Source organism: Andrena cerasifolii, unplaced genomic scaffold (genome assembly GCF_050908995.1).
Source record: "Andrena cerasifolii isolate SP2316 unplaced genomic scaffold, iyAndCera1_principal scaffold0304, whole genome shotgun sequence".
NCBI lineage: Eukaryota > Metazoa > Arthropoda > Insecta > Hymenoptera > Andrenidae > Andrena > Andrena cerasifolii.
Genome location: NW_027485197.1, coordinates 38640 through 48476, shown reverse-complemented (window position 1 = coordinate 48476; position 9837 = coordinate 38640). Strand labels below are relative to the sequence as shown.

At 23.1% G+C, this 9837-nt stretch overlaps 1 long non-coding RNA gene across 50 annotated transcripts in view; it reads left to right on the top strand.

Annotated features, from left to right (window-relative positions):
- Positions 1-6: 6 nt before the first annotated feature.
- LOC143378110 (uncharacterized) overlaps positions 7-9837 on the top strand; it is a 48322-nt gene continuing 38491 nt past the window's right edge. For 25 of the 50 annotated variants that reach the window (XR_013087560.1, XR_013087572.1, XR_013087585.1 and 22 more), the window contains exons 1-10: positions 7-542; positions 1173-1265; positions 2679-3639; positions 4252-4319; positions 4605-5312; positions 5430-5675; positions 6502-6733; positions 6910-7615; positions 7860-8056; positions 8352-8464. This is a non-coding gene — a long non-coding RNA (uncharacterized LOC143378110). Of the gene's footprint in view, positions 543-1043; positions 1266-1312; positions 1399-1513; positions 1755-1910; positions 2180-2381; positions 2499-2678; positions 3640-4207; positions 4320-4604; positions 5313-5429; positions 5676-6501; positions 6734-6909; positions 7616-7661; positions 8057-8351; positions 8465-9837 lie in introns of all 50 variants that reach the window. The other 25 variants (XR_013087561.1, XR_013087573.1, XR_013087565.1 and 22 more) reach the window with 25 other exon arrangements.

Below are 9837 nucleotides of genomic sequence, written 5' to 3'. Positions count from 1 at the left end.
GTAACTAAACAGAGAAAAAATACGTAAATAAATGAGAGAAAAAATAGTTAAATAAACAGAGAAAAATAGGTAAATAAATAGAGAAAACATAAGAGGTAAATAAATAGAGAAAACAAAAGAGGTAAATAAATAGAGAAAACAAAAGAGGTAAATAAATGAGATAAAAAATAGTTAAATAACTAGAGAAAAAATAGGGTAAATAAATAGAGAAAAATAGGTAAATAAATAGAGAAAAATAGGTAAATAAATAGAGAAAAATAGGTAAATAAATAGAGAAAAATAGGTTAATTATCTAGAGAAAAAATAGGTAAATAAATAGAGAAAAATAGGTAAATAAACCAATGAAAAAAAGGTAAATAAAAAAATAGGTAAATAAATTAAAGGAAAAAGTAGGTAAATAAACAGAGAAAAAAGGTAAATAAACAGAGAAAATAGGTAAATAAATGAGAGAAAAATAGGTAAATTAGCTAGAGAAAAAATATGTGTATAAATAGAGAAAAATAGCTAAATAAATCAAAGAAAAAAGGTAAATAAAAAAATAGGTAAATAAATTAAAGGAAAAAATTGGTAAATAAACAGAGAAAAAATACGTAAATAAATGAGAGAGAAAATAGGTAAATATATAGAGAAAAAATAGGTAAACAAATGAGAGAAAAATAGGTAAATTAGCTAGAGAAAAATAGGTAAATAAACAGAGAAAAAAAAGTTAAATAAACAGAGAAAAAATAGGTAAATAAATGAGAGAAAAAATAGGTAAATAACTAGACAAAAAATAGGTAAATAAATAGAGAAAAAATAGGTAAATTATCTAGAGAAAAAATAGGTAACTAAAAAAGAGAAAAAATAGGCAAATAAATAGATAAAAATAGGTAAATAAACTAGAGAAAAAATAGGTGTATAAATAGAGAAAAATAGCTAAATAAATCAAGGAAAAAAAGGTAAATAAAAAATAGGTAAATAAATTAGAGGAAAAAATAGGTAAATAAATAGAGAAAAAAGGTAAATAAATAGAGAAAAATAGGTAAATATATAGATAAAAATAGGTAAATAAATAGAGAAAAATAGGTAAATAAATAGAGAAAAATAGGTAAATTATCTAGAGAAAAAATAGGTGTAACAATATAGATAAATAGCTAAATAAATCAAAGAAAAGAAGATAAATAAAAAAATAGGTAAATAAATTAAAGGAAAAAATAGGTAAATAAACAGAGAAAAAAGTTAAATAAACAGAGAAAAAATAGGTAAATAAATGAGAGAAAAAATAGGTAAATAAATAGAGAAAAAATTGGTAAATTATCTAGAGAAAAAATAGGTAAATAAATAGAGAAAAATAGGTAAATAAACCAAAGAAAAAAAGGTAAATAAAAAAATAGGTAAATAAATTAGAGGAAAAAATTGGTAACTAAACAGAGAAAAAATACGTAAATAAATGAGATAAAAAATAGGTAAATAACTAGAGGAAAAATAGGGTAAATAAATAGAGAAAAATAGGTAAATAAATAGAGAAAAATAGGTAAATAAATAGAGAAAAATAGGTAAATAAATAGAGAAAAATAGGTAAATAAATAGAGAAAAATAGGTTAATTATCTAGAGAAAAAATAGGTAAATAAATAGAGAAAAATAGGTAAATAAACCAATGAAAAAAAGGTAAATAAAAAAATAGGTAAATAAATTAAAGGAAAAAGTAGGTAAATAAACAGAGAAAAAAGGTAAATAAACAGAGAAAATAGGTAAATAAATGAGAGAAAAATAGGTAAATTAGCTAGAGAAAAAATATGTGTATAAATAGAGAAAAATAGCTAAATAAATCAAAGAAAAAAGGTAAATAAAAAAATAGGTAAATAAATTAAAGGAAAAAATTGGTAAATAAACAGAGAAAAAATACGTAAATAAATGAGAGAGAAAATAGGTAAATATATAGAGAAAAAATAGGTAAACAAATGAGAGAAAAATAGGTAAATTAGCTAGAGAAAAAATAGGTAAATAAACAGAGAAAAAAAGTTAAATAAACAGAGAAAAAATAGGTAAATAAATGAGAGAAAAAATAGGTAAATAACTAGACAAAAAATAGGTAAATAAATAGAGAAAAAATAGGTAAATTATCTAGAGAAAAAATAGGTAAATAAATAGAGAAAAATAGGTAAATAAACCAAAGAAAAAAGGTAAATAAAAAAATAGGTAAATAAATTACAGGAAAAAATTGGTAAATAAACAGAGAAAAAATACGTAAATAAATGAGAGAGAAAATAGGTAAATATATAGAGAAAAAATAGGTAAACAAATGAGAGAAAAATAGGTAAATTAGCTAGAGAAAAAATAGGTGTATAAATAGAGAAAAATATCTAAATAAATCAAAGAAAAAAGGTAAATAAAAAAATAGGTAAATAAATTAAAGGAAAAAATAGGTAAATAAGCAGAGAAAAAAAGTTAAATAAACAGAGAAAAAATAGGTAAATAAATGAGAGAAAAAATAGGTAAATAACTAGAGAAAAAATAGGTAAATAAATAGAAAAAAATAGGTAAATAAATGGAGAAAATATATGTGTATAAATTAGAGAAAGAAAGAGGTAAATAAATAGAAAAAAGTAAATGAATAGAGCAAAAATTGGAAAATAAATAGAGAAAAAATAGGAAAATAAATACAGAAAAATAGGTAAATTAGCTAGAGAAAAAACAGGTGTATAAATAGAGAAAAATAGGTAAATAAACCAAAGAAAAAAGGGTAAATAAAAAATAGGTAAATAAATTAGAGGAAAAAATTGGTAAATACACAGAGAAAAAATACGTAAATAAATGAGAGAGAAAAATAGGTAAATAAATAGAGAAAAAAGAGGTAAATAAATAGAGAAAAATAGGTAAATAAATAGATAAAGAAATAGGTAACTAAAAAAGAGAAAAAATAGGTAAATAAATAGAGAAAAAACAGGTAAATTATCTAGAGAAAAAATAGGTGTATAAATATAGATAAATAGCTAAATAAATCAAAGAAAAAAAGGTAAATAAAAAAATAGGTAAATAAATTAAAGGAAAAAAAGGTAAATAAACAGAGAAAAAAGTTAAATAAACAGAAAAAATAGGTAAATAAATGAGAGAAAAAATAGGTAAATAAACAGAGAAAAATAGGTAAATAAATAGAGAAAACAAAAGAGGTAAATAAATGAGAGAAAAAATAGGTAAATAACTAGAGAAAAATAGGGTAAATAAATAGAGAAAAATAGGTAAATAAATAGAGAAAAATAGGTAAATAAATAGAGAAAAATAGGTAAATAAATAGAGAAAAATGGGTAAATTATCCATAGAAAAAATAGGTAAATAAATAGAGAAAAATAGGTAAATAAACCAAAGAAAAAAGGTAAATAAAAAAATAGGTAAATAAATTAGAGGAAAAAATTGGTAAATAAACAGAGAAAAATAGGAAAATAAATAGAGAAAAAATAGGTAAATAAATAGAGAAAAAATAGGTAAATTATCTAGAGAAAAAATAGGTGTATAAATATAGATAAATAGCTAAATAAATCAAAGAAAAAAAGATAAATAAAAAAATGGGTAAATAAATTAAAGGAAAAAATAGGTAAATAAACAGAGAAAAAAGTTAAATAAACAGAGAAAAATAGGTAAATAAATGAGAGAAAAAATAGGTAAATAAATGAGAGAAAAATTAGGTAAATAAATAGATAAAGAAATAGGTAACTAAAAAAGAGAAAAAATAGGCAAATAAATAGATAAAAATAGGTAAATAAACTAGAGAAAAAATAGGTGTATAAATAGAGAAAAATAGCTAAATAAATCAAGGAAAAAAAGGTAAATAAAAAATAGGTAAATAAATTAGAGCAAAAAATAGGTAAATAAATAGAGAAAAAAGGTAAATAAATAGAGAAAAATAGGTAAATATATAGATAAAAAATAGGTAAATAAAATAGAGAAAAAAATAGGCAAATAAATAGATAAACATAGGTAAGTAAACTAGAGAAAAAATAGGTAAATTATCTAGAGCAAAAAAAGGTGTATAAATATAGATGAATAGCTAAATAAATTAAAGAAAAAAAGTTAAATAAAAAAATAGGTAAATTAATTAAACGAAAAAATAGGTTAATAAACAGAGAAAAATAGGTAAATAAATAGAGAAAACAAAAGAGGTACATAAATGAGAGAAAAAAATAGGTAAATAACTAGAGAAAAAATAGATAAATAAATAGAGAAAAATAGGTAAATAAATAGAGAAAAATGGGTAAGTAAATAGAGAAAAATAGGTAAATAAATAGAGAAATATAGGTAAATTATCTAGAGAAAAAATAGGTAAATAAATAGAGAAAAATAGGTAAATAAACCAAAGAAAAAAGGTAAATAAAAAAATAGTAAATAAATTAAAGGAAAAAGAAGGTAAATAAACAGAGAAAAAAGGTAAATAAACAGAGAAAATAGGTAAATAAATGAGAGAAAAATAGGTAAATTAGCTAGAGAAAAAATAGGTGTATAAATAGAGAAAAATAGGTAAATAAATAGAGAAAAATAGGTAAATAAATAGAGAAAAATAGGTAAATAAATAGAGAAAAATAGGTAAATTATCTAGAGAAAAAATAGGTGTATAAATGTAGATAAATAGCTAAATAAATCAAAGAAAAGAAGATAAATAAAAAAATAGGTAAATAAATTAAAGGAAAAAATAGGTAAATAAACAGAGAAAAAAGTTAAATAAACAGAGAAAAAATAGGTAAATAAATGAGAGAAAAAATAGGTAAATAAATAGTGAAAAAATTGGTAAATTATCTAGAGAAAAAATAGGTAAATAAATAGAGAAAAATAGGTAAATAAAACAAAGAAAAAAAGGTAAATAAAAAAATAGGTAAATAAATTAGAGGAAAAAATTGGTAACTAAACAGAGAAAAAATACGTAAATAAATGAGATAAAAAATAGGTAAATAACTAGAGAAAAAATAGGGTAAATAAATAGAGAAAAATAGGTAAATAAATAGAGAAAAATAGGTAAATAAATAGAGAAAAATAGGTAAATAAATAGAGAAAAATAGGTTAATTATCTAGAGAAAAAATAGGTAAATAAATAGAGAAAAATAGGTAAATAAACCAATGAAAAAAAGGTAAATAAAAAAATAGGTAAATAAATTAAAGGAAAAAGTAGGTAAATAAACAGAGAAAAAAGGTAAATAAACAGAGAAAATAGGTAAATAAATGAGAGAAAAATAGGTAAATTAGCTAGAGAAAAAATAGGTGTATAAATAGAGAAAAATAGCTAAATAAATCAAAGAAAAAAGGTAAATAAAAAAATAGGTAAATAAATTAAAGGAAAAAATTGGTAAATAAACAGAGAAAAAATACGTAAATAAATGAGAGAGAAAATAGGTAAATATATAGAGAAAAAATAGGTAAACAAATGAGAGAAAAATAGGTAAATTAGCTAGAGAAAAAATAGGTAAATAAACAGAGAAAAAAGTTAAATAAACAGAGAAAAAATAGGTAAATAAATGATAGAAAAAATAGGTAAATAACTAGACAAAAAATAGGTAAATAAATAGAGAAAAAATAGGTAAATTATCTAGAGAAAAAATAGGTAAATAAATAGAGAAAAATAGGTAAATAAACCAAAGAAAAAAGGTAAATAAAAAAATAGGTAAATAAATTAGAGGAAAAAATTGGTAAATAAACAGAGAAAAAATACGTAAATAAATGAGAGAGAAAATAGGTAAATATATAGAGAAAAAATAGGTAAACAAATGAGAGAAAAATAGGTAAATTAGCTAGAGAAAAAATAGGGGTATAAATAGAGAAAAATATCTAAATAAATCAAAGAAAAAAGGTAAATAAAAAAATAGGTAAATAAGCAGAGAAAAAAAGTTAAATAAACAGAGAAAAAATAGGTAAATAAATGAGAGAAAAAATAGGTAAATAACTAGAGAAAAAATAGGTAAATAAATAGAAAAAAATAGGTAAATAAATGGAGAAAATATATGTGTATAAATTAGAGAAAGAAAGAGGTAAATAAATAGAAAAAAGTAAATGAATAGAGAAAAAATTGGAAAATAAATAGAGAAAAAATAGGAAAATAAATACAGAAAAATAGGTAAATTAGCTAGAGAAAAAACAGGTGTATAAATAGAGAAAAATAGGTAAATAAACCAAAGAAAAAAAGGGTAAATAAAAAATAGGTAAATAAATTAGAGGAAAAAATTGGTAAATACACAGAGAAAAAATACGTAAATAAATGAGAGAGAAAAATAGGTAAATAAATAGAGAAAAAAGAGGTAAATAAATAGAGAAAAATAGGTAAATAAATAGATAAAGAAATAGGTAACTAAAAAAGAGAAAAAATAGGTAAATAAATAGAGAAAAAACAGGTAAATTATCTAGAGAAAAAATATGTGTATAAATATAGATAAATAGCTAAATAAATCAAAGAAAAAAAGGTAAATAAAAAAATAGGTAAATAAATTAAAGGAAAAAAAGGTAAATAAACAGAGAAAAAAGTTAAATAAACAGAAAAATAGGTAAATAAATGAGAGAAAAAATAGGTAAATAAACAGAGAAAAATAGGTAAATAAATAGAGAAAACAAAAGAGGTAAATAAATGAGAGAAAAAATAGGTAAATAACTAGAGAAAAAATAGGGTAAATAAATAGAGAAAAATAGGTAAATAAATAGAGAAAAATAGGTAAATAAATAGAGAAAAATGGGTAAATTATCCATAGAAAAAATAGGTAAATAAATAGAGAAAAATAGGTAAATAAACCAAAGAAAAAAGGTAAATAAAAAATAGGTAAATAAATTAGAGGAAAAAATTGGTAAATAAACAGAGAAAAATAGGAAAATAAATAGAGAAAAAATAGGTAAATAAATAGAGAAAAAATAGGTAAATTATCTAGAGAAAAAATAGGTGTATAAATATAGATAAATAGCTAAATAAATCAAAGAAAAAAAGATAAATAAAAAAATGGGTAAATAAATTAAAGGAAAAAATAGGTAAATAAACAGAGAAAAAAGTTAAATAAACAGAGAAAAATAGGTAAATAAATGAGAGAAAAAATAGGTAAATAAATAGATAAAGAAGTAGGTAACTAAAAAAGAGAAAAAATAGGTAAATAAATAGAGAAAAAACAGGTAAATTATCTAGAGAAAAAATAGGTGTATAAATATAGATAAATAGCTAAATAAATCAAAGAAAAAAAGGTAAATAAAAAAATAGGTAAATAAATTAAAGGAAAAAATAGGTAAATAAACAGAGAAAAAAGTTAAATAAACAGAGAAAAATAGGTAAATAAATGAGAGAAAAAATAGGTAAATAAACAGAGAAAAATAGGTAAATAAATAGAGAAAACAAAAGAGGTAAATAAATGAGAGAAAAAATAGGTAAATAACTAGAGAAAAATAGGGTAAATAAATAGAGAAAAATAGTTAAATAAACAGAGAAAAATAGGTAAATAAATAGAGAAAACAAAAGAGGTAAATAAATAGAGAAAACAAAAGAGGTAAATAAATGAGAGAAAAAATAGGTAAATAACTAGAGATAAAATAGGGTAAATAAATAGAGAAAAATAGGTAAATAAATAGAGAAAAATAGGTAAATAAATAGAGAAAAATAGGTAAATAAATAGAGAAAAATAGGTAAATTATCTAGAGAAAAAATAGGTGTATAAATATAGATAAATAGCTAAATAAATCAAAGAAAAGAAGATAAATAAAAAAATAGGTAAATAAATTAAAGGAAAAAATAGGTAAATAAACAGAGAAAAAAGTTAAATAAACAGAGAAAAAATAGGTAAATAAATGAGAGAAGAAATAGTTAAATAAACAGAGAAAAATAGGTAAATAAATAGAGAAAAATAGGTAAATAAATAGAGAAAAATAGGTAAATAAATAGAGAAAAATAGGTTAATTATCTAGAGAAAAAATAGGTAAATAAATAGAGAAAAATAGGTAAATAAACCAATGAAAAAAAGGTAAATAAAAAAATAGGTAAATAAATTAAAGGAAAAAGTAGGTAAATAAACAGAGAAAAAAGGTAAATAAACAGAGAAAATAGGTAAATAAATGAGAGAAAAATAGGTAAATTAGCTAGAGAAAAAATAGGTGTATAAATAGAGAAAAATAGCTAAATAAATCAAAGAAAAAAGGTAAATAAAAAAATAGGTAAATAAATTAAAGGAAAAAATTGGTAAATAAACAGAGAAAAAATACGTAAATAAATGAGAGAGAAAATAGGTAAATATATAGAGAAAAAATAGGTAAACAAATGAGAGAAAAATAGGTAAATTAGCTAGAGAAAAAATAGGTAAATAAACAGAGAAAAAAAGTTAAATAAACAGAGAAAAAATAGGTAAATAAATGAGAGAAAAAATAGGTAAATAACTAGACAAAAAATAGGTAAATAAATAGAGAAAAATAGGTAAATTATCTAGAGAAAAAATAGGTAAATAAATAGAGAAAAATAGGTAAATAAACCAAAGAAAAAAGGTAAATAAAAAAATAAGTAAATAAATTAGTGTTACGTTCGGAACGTAAAATTTTTCTTTTAAGTCAGGGTATGCATCAACAACGCCTAGCGTTATGGGAAATCCCTCGTTGATCATACTCCTGCCTATTAATTAATAATATTTTTGATAGAACAAAAACCCCTTTTCTTGGAACGTCGTCGTCTCAACGTACTGCCGTCCCGCGATACAGATAAGGCGGTGCTGACGCAGCGGCGTTCTCACCAGAGAGTCGCGTTCGGAAAGACCCAGTGATTCTCCTTCTGTGCCGAATCCGTTTTATGTAAGCGGCAGGGTTGCGTTTCAACAATGCTTTGCAGCATTGTGGGAGAACCCTCGTTGAGCACACCTCTGACCGTCGCGTTAAACATTGTAACATAATCAGTAACGGCTACAGCGGGAATGCGCAGACTGGATCATTTCTTAGAAGACTGACGAAATTGTATGCTCTACATCCGGTGCAGGGAACCGCGCCTTCCCACGATCTTGTCGCATGTGTGAATTAGTAATTAATTAAAAATTGTTGTTAAAATTTGAATACCCAACACAATTTCTGATAGTCAACCGACTGTGGGATTCCCCTAGTCAGAAATTGTGTATATGAAATCATGAACATTAAGGGAGGACCTTTAGCTGTGCGAAATTGTATGTGAGACGTCATGTTTTCCTGTGAGTACGAATATTCCGTAAAGATTGATCATATATTTGAATCGGGAGTCTGATGGATGGACGTGAAAACGCACACACACACCGCCTCGTTAAGTAGACGGGCCCATGGTAGCGCGGCCGAGCGATAAAATGCAGCGTAAGCATTTTCGGTACGGACCCACTGTGGTCGCTGCCGAGAGCGTGAAGCTGCGGCACTCTGTGACGGTAAATCGTGAGGTGCGTGTCATTGGGGTCCGCAAGTGTTTTAGAGCTAGAGTTCTCCGGTCTACTGTGTAACCGCGTGAAAGACTCGACTTTGCGAAACAAATATTCTAATAACTTCGAAACTATTTATTCTGTTAACGATTTAATCCAAATTTTTATTGTATCTACTAGTTAAAATTATTATTATTCAGTTTCATTTCATAATTCAACTCAGTAGTACTCTGTGACGATAAATCGTGAGGTGCGTGTCATTGGGTCCGCGAAGTCTTATAGAGCTAGAGTTCTCCGGTCTACTGTGTAACCGCGTGAAAGACTCAACTTTGCGAAACAATTCAAATCCTAAACTTTTCAAAACTAATTATTCGCTTAACTTACTCAGTTAATAATTTAATTTACATTATTTCCGTTTCAATTTATAATTCAAATCAAGTGTGTGTGTGTGTGTTTTCGCGTCTAATCCTTCTTTCTGATTCAGGTTTATCA